At 48.0% G+C, this 19,296-nt stretch overlaps 1 protein-coding gene and 1 pseudogene across 2 annotated transcripts in view; both read left to right on the forward strand.

Moving 5' to 3' along the window:
• Window positions 1-19,296, forward strand: part of Thsd4 (thrombospondin type 1 domain containing 4) — a 585,674-nt gene that overhangs the window by 218,523 nt on the left and 347,855 nt on the right. The gene's annotated exons all lie outside the window — the stretch shown is intronic.
• LOC142845963 (U3 small nucleolar RNA-interacting protein 2 pseudogene) lies at window positions 5,892-7,398 on the forward strand (annotated as a pseudogene).

Here is a 19,296-nt window from a genome sequence, read left to right on the forward strand (position 1 = left end):
AGCAGTTGACGTTAGCACTGGTTATCAACCATAGTCCATGTTTAACACAGTGCCACAGGTACAAAGAACAATGGCAACCGATTCATTAGACATTCTTTTGATTTGCATGTTTGTGCACGCACGTGTGTGTGCGTGCATGTGTGTGTGTGTGAGTTTGTGTGTGTATACAGGTACTTTGGTGGAGTGCACAAGATTGTGGGAGAATGGGAGAGCAAGGAAGAAGTCTGTAGTCACTGGATCCTGGGCTAGCCAGAAAGAAGCTGTGCATTTGGCTGTGGGTAGGTGGGTGCTGTCCCTCGGCCACTTCCCCATTTCCATGCCTAAACCAGCTAAGATGGTGAGGTGGCAATTTTCTAACCCAAGAAAGAATCATGGGGGGGTGGTAAGAGCTGTAAATACCACACAGGTGATGACCTCTACTGGTGCCCTGACTGATGGCCCAGAGAACAGGTGTCTGCATTACAATCTGGGTAAATTCAGAATGGACAGAGGTAGTAACCCTGAGGAAAAGCCACAGGTGGCAGTAAGCAGGGTAGTCTAAGGTGGCTGGAAGAAACCTGCTCTGGGGGAGGGGCGCAGCAGTGTGTCTTGTCTCCCCTCTCCACCCCCCATCCTCTGGAAAAATTGCTTACCTAGTGAGCCAAACCCTGTGTCACTAAAATTAACTGATTAGCTCTAGTAAGCCATTCTAAACTGAAACTGGCTAAACTGGTCTGGCCTGGTGAAAAGCCACGAGGTTTCCAGGCAGGGCTGGGGTGAGAGAGCACATAGCCACTCAGCCTGGCAGACCGTTCCGCCAAGGCAGTGTTCACTGCTCAGTCTTTACTGGGCTTTGTGAGGTTCCCAGAACCTTGGCTAGAAGGAAAGGTCCTCAGCCAGGCTGGCAGATGCCCCTCTGTGGGCACACGCAGGGAAAGCTTTTGGCTGCCGTAGACGGTCCTGAGAGAGGGCTGAGGTCTCGGGATACATTCTGGGCTGCAGGATTAGGGAATGGTTTGGGGAAACTGTGCCGCAGACAGAATGGCTGGTTTGAAGGTAAAATGGACTCTACTCTGGACTCTGATTCCCCAGGAGGTAGGCGTGTTACTCGATGTCCCCCTGCTTCAGTTTCTTCCCCATAGCATCTGGTACTGATAACTTCTTTAAAGGATGATAAGAATTAAACAGAAAAGTCTGTTTGGAACACCCGGGAGCCGCCAGCAGAGGGACCTTCTCCGTGCTGTCTCTCCCTTCCCCACTCAGCTGGTAAACTGTCCTGTGCTTAAAATCTGGTAAACTGTCCTGTGCTTAAAATCTGGTAAACTGTCCTGTGCTTAAAATCTGGTAAACTGTCCTGTGCTTAAAATCTCCCTTTCCATTCTTCCCCAGCAATTATAGTAAAAGATGATTTTTAATTTTTTTATATTTTAAAGATTTATTTATTTTTGTTTGATGAGTAGGGGTGTTTTGCAAACAAGTATGTCTTTGTATCACTTATGTACCCTGTGCCTGAGGAGGCCAGAGGAGGGCATTGGATCCCCTGGAACTGGAGTTACAAATGTTGGGAGCTGCCCTGTGGTGCTGGGAACTGAACCCCGATCCTTTGCAAAAAGCAGCTATGGCTCTTAGCCACTGAGCCGTCTCCCCAGCCCCTTTAAAGGATTTATTTTATTTTTGAAGTTTTATTAGCACATATTGTATCTATTTGTTGGGTACAGTGTGATGCTTCAATATAACACTTGGTGTACTGTGAATCAGACCAGGATGACGAGCATATATGCCGGAACAAACGTTTATCATTTCCGTGTGATGAGAAATTCAGTATCCCATCTTCTAGCTAATTTAGAACACCCGGTGCCTGATAGTAACTGTAGCCACCCCCAGGACCACCATCCAAATCCTGAACTTTGAGTCCTAGAGACTTCCTAATTAGCTATGTGGCTTAGAGCCAGTCCCGTGGTCTTGGCTGTCCCTGAAGTGGAGGACTCCCTGGGTGATGGCTCAATTGCCCCTTTCTGCCGGCTGCTCCTTGACAATAAAGGAGAACTGGAAAGAAAAGAGTCTGCTTACGTATTTCATGAGAAATGCTCGTTGGCCCTGGAGTAAGCCACCTTCAGATACAAGGGACTTTCAAGTCTCAGGGTATACACTTGCGTGGAGCCTAGATGCGGGCCATGAGGTAATGCCCAGAGCATGTGGACTGTTGTAAATTACTGTGTGGCTCTGCTCTGTAGCGAGGTCCTTTCTGTTCTGATTTCTCCTTTTATGGAGTCTTCAGAGAAAGGCAGGGAGACTTGGAGGCAGTTGACTGGGAATGTACAAACACAAGGACCCAGCACGTTAGGACTGGGAGTTTGGCTCTTGTTTTTTGAGCTAGTTCTGTTGTTTGTGCTTGGCTCATCTCTGAACCAAGCTGAGGTGATTGGAAGGAGAGAGTTCTCTTAAGCAGCCTCCTACGGTGCCAGAGACGATGTGAAGAGAGAAGGGTGAGGGGACAAAGCAGAAAGGACTGTCCAACTCAGAGAGCCAGAACTGAAGGCCAGAGGGCAGTAGGAACCAGGGTCAAGGTTCTGGGTGTTAGTGAAGAGTGGCCTTGTCCAGTGACATTGGCAGGAGATGTGTGGGAGAGCACACTGCCCCCCTCAGGGCCAGCGTCCTGCTTTGCTTCCCTGTTGCCCTGTTCCCTGTTTTAGTCAAAACACTGGCCAAAATCAACCTGGGGAGGACATAAGGGACTATTTGGCTTCTACTTCCAGGTCACGGTCCATCAATGAGGGAAGTCATGAAAGGAATTCAGTCAGGAACTGAAGTGGGAAACATGGAGGATAATGCTTGGCTGTTCATTCCTTAGCTTGTTTTCTCTCAGCTGATGCCCAGCCCCGGCCTGCCTGCCTAGGGATGGTGCTGCCCATAGACTGGGCCCGCCATCAATCACCAATCAAAACAGTTTCTCACAGGCATGGCCACAAGCCAGTCTGATCTGGGTAATTCTTCATTTGAAGGTCCCTCTTCCTAGGTTGTATCGAGGTTGACAACAAAATCTAACCAGTACAACCAACAGGGGAACAGACAAGGAGAGGGTTTGGGGTCCAAAATCCCCTTTTAAGAGCATGTCTCTCGGGGCTGGAGAGATGGCTCAGTGGTTAAGAGCATTGCCTGCTTTTCCAAAGGTCCTGAGTTCAATTCCCAGCAACCACATGGTGGCTCACAACCATCTGTAATGAGGTCTAGTTCAGACATACAGACAGAACATTGTATACATAATAAATAAATATTTAAAAAAAAGAGCATGTCTCTCAATGAACTAAGGACCTCACAAAGGCCATACCACTTAAAGGGTTTGCCTCCCTCCATTTGCACCCCTTTCGTGGGCCTTGGACAGCTTCAGATCCAGATTGTAGCAGCTTCGGTCTGTGAAATGGGAATCATAACCTTCCTACCTCCCAGGGTGGGTGTGATGAGCATCACGTGGCAAGCACGCAGAAAGCTTACAAGTGCATGGGCTTAAGTAGTATTGAGGTGGATCTGACTTTCCGGGCTCTGGTTCAGCATTTGGAGCCAAGCATTTTATCAACACTCTGTATTACGCGTCTCTCTGACTGGACTCTCCACCTAGCTACAAAGCTTGCTCTGTGAGGTTGGTTGGGTTCGCTCCTGGGCCTCTTATCCCTGCTTCACAGACTAAGACACTGTGACTCAGAGAAGATAAGTGACTTCAGGGCCGTTAGAGACGGTAAGTGAGAGCTTGGGACATCGGCTTGGAAAATGAACCAGAGAGGCCAGTGTGTCATCCTCCTTGTAAGTGGGAGATTCCAGTCTCTCAGATCAAGCCCTGAGAGGTGATTGCGTTCTTGCCCTTGGAGAGCTCTGGCCATAGTGGCTTCCCGCTGCCCAGGCCAGCCTTAATGAGCTTCTGGAAGGTTGCCATAGCTGCTCCTAGGTGTTCTCTTGTGGCCGGAGGGTCTGCACCATCTCTGGGGTGTGTGGGTAGGTGTGCGTTGATGTCCTCACCGTTACTAGTGTGTAGTATCCACTCTCGTATTTTGTTCCTTCTCTCTCTTCTCTCCTTCCTCCTTTCTCTCCCCCATCATGCCTCCGCCGTCCTCTTTTATGTCCCCCTCCTTCCTCTGTCTTTCCCTCCCTTCTGTCACTCTACTTTTCTCTCCCCTCCTCTCTTCCTCTTTTCTTTCCTCCTTTATCTCTTGCCTCTGTCTTCCTCCTTTCCTCACCTCTTTCCTTCTGTCTTCCTTTCCTTTTTGTTCACGTCCATGTAGTAGAGCTTTACTATATTTCTTCTAGAATTATGACTTCAGTGTCCCAGGCTTTTCCTAATGTGCATCCAGTATAACGAATGCAGGCAGTACAGTTGAAAGCCAAGAAGAAGTAAGAGATTGCTCCAAAGTGTAACCACTGATAATGAACTCGTTAGCAGCAAGTGAGCATAATTCCAGCATCCCTCTGGTAGGAGAGGGCAGAAGGGAAAGTGGGAGGGCAGAGAAAAAGAAAGAGGAAGAGAGCCGGTGAACTCAGGTGGAAAAGTTGGCACATCATTTGACTTGACCAAATTGCTTTTTAAAATATATATTTAAGGGCACGCAGAGGGATGTCTCAGTGGGTGAACCGTTTCCCACACAAGCCCATGGACCTGAGTTCAGATGCCCACTTAAAAGTTGGATATGGTATCTCATATTTGTAACCCCAGCATTCCTCCAATGGTGTGAGAGGCAGAGACAGCTAACCTGGCTTACACAGCATCTAACAATAAAGAAACCCAGTCTCAAACAAGGTGGAAAGGGGAGGGGCAGCAACATGCTGATATATGCATGCATACGCATGAGCCTGTTCACACATCTCCTACACAGATTTTAAAAATAGTATCTTAGAGAAGAACAGTAGACTATACTTACTAGAGCCACAAAATCCCATTCTCCTTCTGGAGTTTACAAACATCATAACTGATTAGTTTCAGATCATGCTTTGGGTAGTGGGAAAGGCTGCTATGGGATGTAGGAGGCTTCCGGGCACACACATGAGGGCTTTGGCTCAGCTCTGCCTGCGGTTCTCCTAAATGCTGGGAGTCTGAGATGTAAGAAGCAGCGACAGAGGTACAGTGTTGCTGCATGTGGACTTTCTCCTCTAAACCCACGCTGGCGATAGCATCTTCCCTCTGAGATTTTTTCCCATCAAGAATCCCTATGTGCCCCCTCCCTGAAGACAGATGTTCTGGCGAGGCCAGACTCTACAGAGACTACAGAATGGGCTCTGTCTCTCATGCATTCATCCCTGGTAGATGTGCTGAGTAGAAGCCCCACAGCTCCAAGCAGTTCCTGAAGTACCCTCCTCATTGGATGATGGTGAGCTGGCCCAGAGGAAGCAGCTACTTGCCCCAGATACCCCATTGCTCCTGGGACCTCTTCAGCTTACTATTTCTGTGTGTCTTTGTAGCTTTGTAATCTTCTGCCTTTCTTGGTATTGAGATTCAGAAGGTATTTGAGGCCTCCTAGTTATTCCTGTGCCTTCTCTGTATAGTTCTATATACATAAGAAGGGCCTAGAAAGACGTAGCCCTTGCAGAATGCAAGACTTTTGTGCCTACCTGCCTCATGGTACCCTAACTAGGAGACAAAATCATGCAAAACCACCCCCATCTGCTGGTTGCCCTAGGTTGCCCCCACCTCAGTGGCTTAAAGCAACAAGACTTTCTTAGGCAGTTCACAGTGCAGAAGCCAGTGATCAAGGATCAGGAGGACTGGCTGCTTCTTGAAGTCTCTGGGCAATTTATTTTCTACCCTCCTAGTACGGGAAGCCCCAGACATCCTCAGCTTCCTTGGCCTTTGTAGAAGCCCCACTGTGCCCTCTGTCCCGTCTTCATGTGGCCTTTAAGATCTTCTCTGCAGGAGTTCTCCCGCAGCCGCCGCACCCTGATGATCATGTCCACTGCCGTGGCAACTCGCAAGCGGGCAAAGCCGGTCCCCGGACTCGGGGCCGCTGCGGGGGCCGGCAAGCGGCTGCGAAAGGTCGACTCTGCTGGGGACAGAGGCAAATCCAAGGGTGGCGGCAAGATGAATGAAGAAATTTCCAGTGATTCTGAGACTGAGAGTTTGGCTCCAAGGAAAACAGAGGAAGAGGAGGAGGAGGAGCTAGATGAGACTGCGCAGGAGAAGAAGCTACGTTTGGCCAAACTCTACCTTGAGCAGCTTAGGCAGCAAGAGGAGGAGAAGGCTGAAGCTCGTGAATTTGAGGAGGATCAGGTGGCGGGACGCTTAAAAGAAGACGTGCTCGAGCAGAGAGGCAGGTTACAGAAGTCGGTGGCAAAGGAGATCCAGGCCCCGGCTCCCACCGACATTCGAGTTTTACGGGGCCACCAGCTCTCCATCACGTGCTTGGTTATCACTCCTGATGACCTGGCCATCTTCTCCGCCGCCAAAGACTGCACCATCATTAAGTGGAGTGTAGAGACTGGGCGGAAACTGCATGTAATTCCTCGAGCCAAGAAGGGTACCCAGGAGCAGCCTTCAGGCCACAGCAGCCACATCCTCTGCATGGCCATCTCCTCTAATGGCAAGTACCTTGCCTCTGGTGACCGAAGCAAACTCATTCTAATTTGGGAGGCCCAGAGCTGCCAGCACCTGTACACCTTCACAGGACACCGGGATGCTGTGTCGGGACTGGCCTTCCGAAGAGGTACCCACCAGCTCTACAGCACTTCCCACGACCGCTCAGTGAAGGTGTGGAACGCAGCCGAGAACTCCTATGTGGAGACCCTCTTTGGGCACCAGGATGCTGTGGCCGCATTGGATGCCCTGAGCCGAGAGTGCTGTGTGACAGCCGGGGGCCGGGATGGGACTGTGCGTGTGTGGAAGATCCCAGAGGAATCCCAGCTTGTCTTCTATGGCCACCAGGGCTCTATTGACTGTATCCATCTGATCAATGAGGAGCACATGGTGTCCGGTGCAGATGATGGCTCCGTGGCCTTGTGGGGCCTCTCCAAGAAACGGCCGCTTGCCCTCCAGCGGGAAGCTCACGGACTGCATGGGGAGCCAGGCCTGGAGCAGCCCTACTGGGTGTCATCGGTGACGGCCCTGCTTAATACAGACCTTGTGGCCACAGGCTCCCACAATGCCTGTGTGCGGCTTTGGCAGTGTGGAGAGGGCTTCCGACAGCTTGACCCTCTTTGTGACATACCCCTGGTTGGTTTTATCAACAGCCTCAAGTTCTCCAGTGCTGGGGACTTCTTGGTGGCTGGAGTGGGCCAGGAGCACAAGCTTGGCCGTGGTGGAGGATCAAAGAGGCTCGGAATTCAGTCTGCATCATCCCTCTGCGCAGAGTCCCTGCGGCCCCTGTTGCTGGCTCCTGACACTCGTTCTTATTTAAGTGCTTTCTAGACCCTGCCCCCCTTTTTGTATTAAAAAGGTCCTATTTAAAAAAAAAAAGATCTTCTCTGCATGTCTTTATGATTCAAATCACCCCTGTTTTTCTCTTGTAAGGATTCATGTCATTGAATATAGAGCTACTTTAAATCCAGCATGACATCATTTAGATTCTTAACCTCATTATGCCTGCAAAGATTAAACTATGCCTGTTGCATAGGTCCCAGGCTTAGTGCAGGGGCTTATTTGAGGGTTAAGAACACCATTTGACTCACCGCACTGGCAGCCTCTCGGAAATGTTTGTGCCACCTCGCCAGGCCTGCAGGCGGGGTGCTGACTGGATCTCTGCTCCTAAGCCCTTACAGAGATTCCTCTTGTGTCCTCTTTGACACCTAGCCCATGCTGTAAGTCTTCCTTTAGTTGTTTCTTGCCATACCAACTAACGTAGGTGTAACAAGTAATCGTGTGATGGTTTCTCTGGGCTCAGGCATCATTGCACACTTGGGGAGAAATATGGAAACACCAAGTTGTCATCATGAGCATTTGGTAGGATTTCTTGTGATCACCCTCTTGGATGCTGTGTTGCTATACATCCTAAGGTCTGTTTAATGAGGGCCAGTAAGATGACTCAGCCAGTAAAGGGGGCTGCCACTGAGTCTGACAACCTGAATTCAGACACAGACACAGACACACACACACACACACACACACACACACACACACAGGTCTAGAGAGATCCCATTAGTTAAGAAAACTTGCTTCTTTTGTAGATGACCCAGGTCCAATACTCAGCGCTCAATTGACATTTAATAATCGCCTATAACTACAATTCCAGGGGATCTGGTGCCTTTTTCTGGCCTCCACAAGTACCAGTCATGCATGTGGGGTATACATACACACACACACATACACACACACACACACACACACACACACAGAAGCAAAGACTTGTATACATAAAATAAAACTTTTAAAATGTACAGGTATCTAAGGAATGCTGAGAACAGAAATAATCTTCCCTTGGGATAAGCCCCTTATTTGGTTATTCAATATTAGTTGGTAAACCTTGAAATTACAAACACACAAGTAGCATTAAAGAACTGGGCAAGTTATGTTCATATATTTATGTATATATGTGTGATATATATACATATGTGTATGTATATATATATAATTACAAAATGAGAGTAGGAGTTTGAAGGAAAGGACATGGGAGGGGTTGGAGGAAGCAAAGTAGAAGGGGAAATGATGAAATTATAATGTGATTTTAAAAACAAATAAAACATCTACTTAATGCATACGGCCTTTGCCTGTCAGAGTCTTGTGCCATGGGAAGGCATTAGCATCTTTTCCTAGGGTCTAACACATGAGGCTTGTGGGGGCAGTGATGGTCTTCAGGTGTGGTACTGGGAAAGCAAGTGAGGAATTCCAGCTATGTGTGTGATCAGGAGGGAGAAGCTTCTGGATAAGTGTGCAGGCTAAACAACATGAACCATCCAAGGAGAAAAAGCCAAGAAGAAGTGACTTTTAAGGTTTATTCATTTTGACCCGGATCTTTCTTCAGTCCAGTCACAGTCATATGCTGTGACACTGACTATAATGACACGGGGGTTTCTCATGTCTGCATGAGCCCCTTTTCTGTTGTTGGTTCATTTTGTGGGGTGGGATTGTCTTACTCTGACTATAAGGAGTTGTACACTTGCAGTCTTGGGGGCTGGAATAAGAATGGAAAGGGCATTTCCAGGCGCCAGCAGTCAGTCCCTTGAGAGAAGAGGTGTAAGAAGGGAGCTGAGAGAGAAGGCCGAATTCTAATGGTGCACAGCTCTTTCTAGTTTTAACCCTTTTTTTTTTTTTACAAAGATCTTTGTGTAATTATAGATATATATGTGTGTGTGTGTCTGTGTGTGCATGTGTGTGTGTGTGTGCATGCTTGTGTAGGCACAAATGAAGGTCAGAGCTTGATGCCAGAATGTCTTCCTCAATTGTTTCTCTACCTTATATTTTGAGACAGGGTCTCACGGGCCATGGCACCCACTGTTGAAGCTAGATTGGCTGGCCGTGGCACCCACTGTTCAGGCTAGATTGACTGGCCATGGCACCCACTGTTGAGGCTAGATTGGCTGGACGTGGCACCCACTGTTGAGGCTAGATTGACTGGCCATGGCACCCACTGTTGAGGCTAGATTGACTGGCTGTGGCACCCGCTGTTGAGGCTAGATTGACTGGCCATGGGTCCTTGCTGTTTGCCTGCCTTAACCCTCAGAACTATGATTACAGACACATGTCAACTTGCTTGGCTTTTCCTGCTGGGCACCAGGACTGGGGGACTCATGCTCCTGAAGCAGTTTATTCACTGAGCCATCTCCCTTGGTCTTCCTTTGTCTTTGATAAATTTGCCAATGTGTTCAATCACCCTGAATATTTCACACACCCTTCCCTCAGGAGAGGCTTTCTTAGTACCAGGTCTGCCACCCATGTGAATGCCACCTTCTTCCCACTGGCGATCTGGCGGTCTGCTTGTTTGCCTCTCTGGATATAGTCAGCATGTATAAATATATTTGTTGAAGCCTTTCTGGGTTATTTGATTGGTACTTTTAGTGTCTCATCAATTTCCCTTCTTTTAATGGGGTCTGTCCTGATTTTCCTAGGCCTGAGATAGGTGCAGGGGCTTCCATGGTGTTTTTACATACCCATGCAGCCTCTAGTAGTTAATCAGTAGTCATGGAAAACTTTTAAATTTAAGCTAATTAAAATTAAACAGAGGCTTGGTATATAACTCAGTTGATAGAACCCTTGCCTAGCATTTACAAAGCCCTGGGTTTAGTCCTTAGTGGTATGCAGTTGTAATTCCAGCCATCAGACATTGGAGGAAGGAGAATCAAGACTGTCTTTTGCTGCACAGTAAGCTGGAGACCAGCTTGAGAGACTCAAGAATCTGTCTAAAAAAATAGTCAAGCTATGGTGGAGCATACCTTTAATCCCAGCACTTGGGAGGCAGAGGCAGGCAGATCTCTGTGAGTTCAAGGCCAGCCTGGTTTACAAATTGAGTTCCAAAACTGACTCCACCCCCTAAAAAGAATAAACATAAGTAAGTAAATAAATAAACAAATACAAATAAAATTTAGAGCCAGAAGTGTGGTTCAATAGTAGGCTGTTTACTTAGTTTGCACAAAGCCCTGGTTTCCATCCCTAATTCTGCAAAAATAAATGGATTCGTTAACTTAAGAGTTTGGAGTTCGTTTAGTTGGATGTACTAGGAGGTCCTGTGCTCTACCCCTAGGCCTACATAAAAAGCCTCCCATGGCCATGCACACTTATAACCCCAGTGCTGGAGGGGTGGAGACAGGTAAGTTGCTAGTGCTCTTTGACCGGCCAGCCTAGCCTAATTGATGAGCCCCAGGCAAGTGTCAAAAAACCAAGGGAACAGACATACCTGAGGAATAATGCAGAAGTCCATCTCTGGCACCCATAGATACTTACATGTGTGAATATGCTCCACTCCCTACACACACACACACACACACACACACACACACACACACACACACACGAAAGGAAGGGAGCTGGACAAAAAAGATGAAAGTTATCCCCCCTGCTGGCCTGAACTTTTAGGAAAGCTTGTTTTTCAGGTCATCCTTGGTGTCTTAGTTAGGGTTTCTATTGCTGTGAGAAGACACTGTGACCATGGCAACTCTTCTAAAGGAAGCCATTTAACTGGGTGGCTTACCATTTCAGAGGTTTAGTCCATTATCACCATGGTGTGACATGGCAGTAAGCAGGCAGACAAGGTGCTGGAGGAACTGAGAGTTCCATATCTTGAGCCACAGGCAACAGGAAGTGAACTGTGGCTATGCTGAGAGTAGCTTGAGCATAGGAGACCTCAAAACCTGCCCCCACAGTGACACACTTCCTACAATAAGGCCATACCTCCTAATAGTACCATTCCTTATGAGTTTATGGGGGTACCACATTCAGAGTACCACACTTGGTGTCTCGGTTTCTTCCTTGTTGCCTTGATAAATAAAGCAACACAGAGGAGAAGGATTTTAATTGACTCCCAGTTCCAGGTTACACAGTCTATCACCATCTGGAACTTTAGGCAGCTGGTCACATTGCATCCACAGTCAAGAGCACAGAGCGGTGGCTCATGCATGCTGGCTACTGCTCAGGTGGCTCTCATCCCTTCACTGAGTTCAGGGACCAGCAAGAATGGTGCTGCCTACATTCAGGGTGAGTTTTCCCACTTCAAGTAACCCAGCTAAGAAAATCCCTCACAAGCATGCCTGTAGACCAGCCTGCTGTATTAAGACTCTGTTCCCACATGTAAGCTAACAGCTGAAGCTAACCATCACGCTTGTGAACGTCAAGTCCAGGCTGTCTTTTCAGTTCCTCAGAACCAAGCCCTTGGAATAGCGCATCTTCCTTGACATCAGCACTTTTCAAACTTCACTCTGTAGAAATGTCATTAAGATACACGGTCTGACCAGGATTGTGAGAAGGTCAGAAGGTAAAGGTACTTGTCCCTGAATCTTCTGACCTTCTGGCCGGAGTTCAATTGCTGGGACCACGTGGTGGAAGGAGATAACTGACTCGATCAAGTTATCCTCTGGACTCTACATGGATGCTGAGATGTATTTCTCTCTCTCTCTCTCGCTCTCTCTCTCTCTCGCTCTCTCTCTCGCTCTCTCGCTCTCTCTCTCTCTCTCTCTCTCTCTCTCTCTCTCTCTCTCTCCATAAATATAATAGATAAATGTGGGGTGAAAGAAGAGATAAGCTTCTATTCAGTAGTTCTGAGACTCAGCATTTTGTTGAGCTGCAATTTCTCTGCCCCAAGACCACACCAGCAGGTCCTGGGTGTCTGAGAATGGGATTGGTGTGGGTTTGGGCTGGGATAGGCAGTCTTACTCTTAGAGGCCACAGGGGCTTTGTAACTACGATGGAGACTCAAGTGTTGGCCAATGTGCAGCTGGTGCCGGGAGGTAGAGAGCTGCAGGACTGGGGTATGGTCCACTTCTTCTCCGGAGTGCAAGGTTCTGGTCCATTAATTTTAACGTAATGCAAATCGGTTTATGGAAGTGCTGACATGCTGCTCCCCGAAAGAAAGAAAACCATGGTAGCATGGTAATTAAATCTCCATCTCTATTCTATTCTAGCACATTTCAAGTGACTCCTTGCCCAGTGGTGTGATAGAGTGCCAGCCCTATAATTATAGAAGCAGTAAATTTTAAGGGGGGGGGTGTGATGCCAAAAAACAAGGTGGGGCACATTAACTTAAGCTTCATTATTTTTAGTGAAATCCAGTTTTCGCCTTGATTCTGACCACAAGAATGTAGTCACTAAAAATACCCCGAAGTCCTGCTTTCCAGTAGATGAAACGAGGGTCTGTTGGTGTCTGTCTGTCTGTCTGCTTCTTTTTGATTCCTTTGCTTTGAAGTGCATGTTGTTGACGGGGAGCCGGCCACGCTAGAACCTGACAGCATTCCGTTACGGAATAGGATTAAGCTGGGAGTCCAGAGCTCTGAGTTCTGGAACTGGGACTGCCAGGGACTGCCTGACTGGTTTCCCTTCTGGATCTTTGGCATATTGAGAGCCCAGTGTTAGAATTTCTAAAATGAACATAAGTTGGCGTGTTTGGTTTTGAGACGGAGTTAGCTTCAAGCTTGCTGTGTAGAAGAGGGTCTCCTAGAACTTCTGATCCTCTTGCCCCTACCTCCGTAGTGCTGAAATTTCGGCTGTGTGCCTCTACTCCTAGTTGATGAGATCCTGGCCAGGAGACCTAAAGCAGTGTACCTTCTGGGCAAGCACTCTGTCCACCGTGCCGTATTCTTGTCCGCAGAGTGGAAACACTGAGCTATTCTTTCTCTCCCTTCATTCCTCAAGACAACCAACTCCAGAGTCCACCCAATATGGTCCCTTGAACACAACCTCCAAAGCTGGATTTCTTTAATGTCTAAGAAATTTAGCTAGGACAGAGCAGCCAGCTAGTCTGAGGTATCTTTGGAAGTTTAAAAGCAAGGCACAGAAGAAAATGGGGGAAGGAAGGAGGAGAGGGAAAATCCAGAGCTAGTGACCATGGTGTGCTACTCCCAAATACTGTGGTAGGGGACTTCACATAAATGCAGTGTTGTAGGCAAGGTGCATGGCCAGGTTCCTATACTTATGCATTAAACCTGTTGGTAATTCTTTTAAGAAACCCCATAGTGTGTGTGGGGAGGGGGGGAGGATGTTGGTTTTATTATGGCCTTTAAGATGATGTGATGTGTGAGGCCACTCACGCCCCTGTGTTCAAAGAGCACCATCCCACAAGCCTGTCGACACATTGTCCTTGAAACAGCTTCGCTTTGAATGCTAGCTGGGGTACCAGTGACCTCTGTTTGGAAAATACTTTCCAGGGCCAGCTGCGCTCTGGGAGGATCAGTGGGTTGTTGTGGAAATGCCCTGGGGAGTAGGAACAGTCCATTCATACTGTCAGCAAGCAGCCTTGCACCCCAGTTCAGCACCGTATGGTAAAGCCATCACAGGCTGTGAAGGCTGCAAGGTTCTAGGGAGCATCTGGCTCTGCCTGGCCGGTGTGGAATAGAAGACACCCCCTCTGCTAGCGAGAGGCGAGGCGGCCTGATGCCAGTGCTGAGTTGAGCTGTCTGCATTGCCAACCATAGCGCACTGTTTTATGACCTTGTTCCAAACAAAAAGAAAAGGGGAGAAGAGAAGAAGTGAAGGATAAGAAAGAAGAAAGAGAGGAAGAAGTGGACGTGAAGAGGAAGTGGTGGAGGAGGAGGAGGCTGTGGTGGCAAAGTCCCTTCTTTGGGGAAAGCATCTATAAATGAAACACACATGTGTGACAAGCCCCCATAAAGTGTGTTGCTTCTGTGGACTGGCTTTGTCCTCTCAATACCAATTTTTCTGTCTGCTTATGGGTTTCATGTGACTTTCAATCTTGCTACTTCTGTCCGCCACTTGCTCTAATTTCCTCTCTGGATACAAAAGTAAGGAAGCCTTTTTCTCTCCCATTTCTGCACGTGTGTGCGCACATCTGTGGGTCCACACATAAGTGGCCCGAGGTTGGTGATAGGAATTATCCTCTATTGCTCTCCCATCTTCTTCAGCGAGGCAAGGTCTTTCAATCAAATCCAGAGCTTGCCAACACAGCTAACCTTGCTAGGCAGCTTGTTTGGAGGATGCTGACTCTTTGCCTTTTGAGGTTGGAATTACAGACAGGCCAACAATGCCCACCCCCGTTTAGAAGGTTTCTGGGAACCCAAACTTTACCCCTTACACTTGTAGGGCAAGTACTGTAGTCACCACGACGTCCCCCCCACACTAAGGAAGCCTTTGATAATCCTCAAATGCTGTTGAAATAGTCCTCACACGTGTGTCTTGCTGTCACCTTCTGTATGAACCTGTAGAATGTTGTCCATAGCTGCTCCCAGGGCCTAAGGGAGACTTGCTCTAGGGGCTGGAGATGGGGAGATGACAGTCACCTGCCATTTCCTGGGATGGAGATTGTTTTCTCCATAGCCAGGTTGACCTGAAAACAGCATCCCAGACCCCCTGGTGTATCTCTTCGCTTTTGTCTCCCCACTCCCTTTCAGGGCCATGGGAATTCAGAAGTCAGTCGCCAAATGCTGCTAACTTGTTTATTCTGATCTCCATTAAGGAAACTCATTTCTTCTTGGCATTCGACTTTCCGCCCACAGCTTGCAAGCCCTGATTCTTCTGTTACACTTCTCAACATATTCCTCCAGCTCCCCAATAAAAGCCCCCTTTGAAGAATCATGACAACTCTATTCTCCTCACGTCGTTCTTTGTTTCCTCGGGATGTCTAGCAGGGAAGCTGGAGAAGAGGTTTCCGCACGCATTTGTGCTTGGCAGCATTGCACTTTGAACAGAGTTGATGCTTTCTTGTCTTCTCATCTGTTTAGCATCCTTTTCCAACCAGAAGCAAGTTGAATGTCCATTTGGAGAGACTGAAGCCTCCAGGCCTGCCTGGTGCCCCGATTCCGTTACATGAGCTTCTCAGCCAGGTTGAGGTTTGATGGTTGGTCTGCGAGGTGAGGTCCTGGCTGGAAACACATGGCCTGAGTTTATCCCAACTCCTGCTGCTTGCCAGCCGTTCCCTCAGACAAAGGAGACCTGTTTCTTTTCCTTAGCAACGTGTTTATATGGAGGTGAATTACAGAATGTTTCTCGCAGTTACTGCTCCAAAGCCGAGTAGCAACATTTCTTTGTATACTGGATCCTTTACAGATGGGATTGAAGGGTGCGGGTCTTCAGAAGCCAGGAAACTTGGAACATAGAGAAACTTGCTAAGCCTTCCAGACACCCTGGGATTTGCTGGTATAGTTGAGTTGGTTTCCAAGAATGTTTATTGGGATCCTATGTGGTCTGTTAGGGATACATGAGTCCTTCTCTTAAGAGCTCAGAGATGCCGGAGGAACAGAACTGAACACAATGTCCGATGTGCGGTGATTGAGGCTTACCCTTGGTACTCTTGTGAGCCTTGGTGAAGAGTGATGGATTCCAACCCAAACTGCTGGGCGAAGGAAAGCTTAGCAGTTAAGCTGGGCCTTAAAAAATAAAACAAAAAAAATTATTGTCTATGTGTGAGTGTTTACCTGTATGTATGTATGTATGTATGTATGTGTGCCACATGTGTGCCCGGTACCCAGGAGGCCAGAGAGGGCATCAAACCCCCTGGAACTGGAGTTATAAGCAGTTGTGAGCTTGGGTGCTGGGAGGGTCTTAGTGGAACTTTCCATTTAAATGCACGGGTGGGAAGACAGTCTAAGAGAAGGTAGCAGTGTGAGTGATAGCTCAGAAGGCCCGTAACTCCAAAGATGCTGCTTCTGCAAGGCTGATCTAGGGGTTGGGTAGGTGAGGCTAAGGGAGGCTCTAAGCTGCCTTCCGAGGGCCTCGCAGGTGTTCCTACATATTAATGCATCAGCCCCTCATATTTCACAGCCCTTTTCTTCATTTCATAATCACTGCGTCCCACTGAGCTTCTTATTTAGTGTGTGTGCATGTGTATGCGTGCTTGCATGCACCCGCGTGTGTATATACATGCATGCATGCATGCAGTGCACAGGGTGTGGGTCTATGACAGAGGAAAGCTTCCAGTTGATTTTAGCATTCACATCGTTGAGGCAGAGTCTCTCTTGTTGATTCTGCTGATGCACCATGTGCCCCAGGCTAGCTGATCCCTGAGCTTCTGGCCGATTTCCCCACCTCTGCCGCCTGTTTTGTCAGGAGTGTTGGGATAGCGGCTGTAAGCCGCCACGTTTGGGTTCCAGAGGCAGAAGTTAGGCGTCCAGTCTTTGTGGCAAACTCTTTTACCCACCATGCCATCTTCTCCCACACAGCCAGCTCTTCTTGCGTGCACCGATGTGCAGCCTGTAAAGCAGAAGCAGTGTGGCTGCCCCGGAAGGTCATTGTGTGTTCATCCTGGGATGCTCTTACATGAGCAGTGGGAGGAGAGGAAATCAAATCGTTATGCTGCGGCACTATTTACAGTTGGTTTCGGCTGAGTTGCAACTGATAATTAATGAACTATGAAAATCAAAGCCTAATGTACAATTTTATTTTCTTTCAAAGACAAGCTCTTGTGTCATCTTAAACTAGGTATGTAGCCAAGAATATAACCGCTAGAGTTCCTGATCCTCCTCGCTTTACCTCTCAGGTACTTGCTGTGGTCGGAGACATGTGTCACCATGCCCACTTTATACCGTGCTGGGGATAAGACATGGGTCCTCAGGCAGGCTATGCAAGCACTCCACCCTCTGACTTATATCCCCACCCCTTAATGTCCAGTTTTCATTAGCACTTTTGTTTTTCAGTGCTATAGATTGTGCCCAAGACTTTGGGCATGGTTGGCCAAGTCCTTGCCCACTTAGCCAAATCCCCAGCCCTTTATGAACACATTTAACCTGCTCGTAAAACAGTTCATAATATGGTGTTTTCTTCTTGCCTACTGGAGCGGGTCAGAGCAGATGAGAAGGCACACCTCGGTTTTCTTTAAAGTAGTTCAAAGGTATTTACAGGCTGGAGAGCTGAAATCGGAGGCCACTCAGAAGGAGCCGCCAATGAACTTCTAGGGGATGGAGGACAAACTCTAAATCGTACATAGAATGCTTCTGTTTTAGCACACTGACACATATTGAGAGTGTAGGAAGAAGAAGGCCTATGCTTTCCTACCGGTTCCAAGGCCTAGTAACAGGGCCACTGGTTTATATGTTACCCATAGGGTGTTGGAGCCCCACTACTTCTTCAGTGCCTGCCATGAAAGTCTCGTCTTCTTTGCCCAGGAGACCTGGGCTTGAGGAGCAATGAAATTGAATTTGAATGCTGCCTCTGCCATTTGCCGCTTGCGTGACCTTTTTCCTGTAGTTCCCCCCCAAGACAGGAATATGGGCACAGGTGGAAGGGCCTGTCACCTATGAGTAGAACAGAGGAAACCCCAAGGTGTTGAGGAGAAAAGAAACTGAGGAAATGTCTGAAAACAGATGAAGGAAACTGACTCCAAGGAACCCAGAGGAACCCAAGGGAACTCAAGGGACACCCGAGGAAGAGGCTCCAGGACGAAGAGAGGAGGTTACCAAGAAGGGAGTTAGCAGAGAGGCTTCGGAATGAGCTAGTTGGATAAGGATGGAGAGTCAGCGTGCGTTTGTCATTCAGACCCTCAAGTACTAGCTCTCCAAGTGATGACTCAGAAAGTATTCAATGAATTAAGCACTCTACAGAAGTTAACTAGGTACCCCTTAGATGCTGGACAAAGTCATTGGTGGTGTGGAGCTTGTTTTGTGGGTCTTACCACTAGCTGCTTGGACTCCAGCTCCACCCCTTCCTCCCTGTGGTCAGTTGCTCACAATCACAGAATGAACCGACTGAACAACATGTAGGAGTACTGTGTGGTCCTGAGCTGCTGCATGACCTAGCCAGGTTTAAAGAAAGAGAGTTCTCATTACCTTTACATGCCTTCAGTGCCAAATAAATCCCACATCACTGCGCTGGCAAGATCAGAGCCGTGTCTGGTGGCAAGATCAGAGCCATGTCTGGTGGCTGATAAATCTGTCTTATTTATACATATGACGCTGGTTGTTTCTATGGTGCTTTTAGTGATGTCTCCCCCTTAAACTCTCCCAGTCCTGATGCTGATTCTTGATTTGTTGTTGTTTGAACCTGCATTGATCTTGTTGCCTCAGCCTCCTGGGTGGTGGGATTCTGGGCATGAGCCATCACGTCAACCTTGCATTCCTTGTGTCTGGATGTTGTCTGTGCTCCTCTTTGGACAGGAGGTAAATCTTTGGAACCTGAAAATACCATTTGCTGAATGCCAACCATGAGCCAGGCCCTAGGTAAGATTCTTTTAGATCCATGACCTTCTTGAGGTCAGAGCCTTCTTTCTGGAGGCTTCCATGCATGGCAGATTGAGCCACATTCCAAGTAGAGGTTCTTCTGGAACAAACTGTTATGATAAGGCTGATCTCTCAGGCCTACAGCTAAAGGGGAGTGTTAATCCCAGCCTCCTTGCACTGAGCTCACCAGGAACTCTCCTTTGCTTGACATTGGCTCCCAAACCTGATAACTTCCTGAGAAAGATAGGCTTGCCCTGGCTTCTTTGAACTTTGCCCTTCTACAGGCATGTGTGTATGTGCATCTGTTGAGTGTGCACGCATATTCAAAAGCAAAGCTCTCACCGAATGCCTCTCAGTTTGCTAGATCTCCCTTTCTACACAGAAGTCTTGCTTATTTATTGTGTCAGAAAAAATGGTCCTTGGGGCCGAGTGGTTGCTCAATGAAAAATTGATTTTTTTTTAAGTGCAGAAAAACAGCAAGAAGGGGAGAAAGGAAAAGAGGGGCTGGGAAGAACTCTAGGGGAATGGCAACCTGTCTCATGTCAAGCCTGCTGGAGCAGCCGTGGCTCTTGGTTCCTCAGCTCATGGAGCTCTTTT

Source organism: Microtus pennsylvanicus, chromosome 3 (genome assembly GCF_037038515.1).
Source record: "Microtus pennsylvanicus isolate mMicPen1 chromosome 3, mMicPen1.hap1, whole genome shotgun sequence".
NCBI lineage: Eukaryota > Metazoa > Chordata > Mammalia > Rodentia > Cricetidae > Microtus > Microtus pennsylvanicus.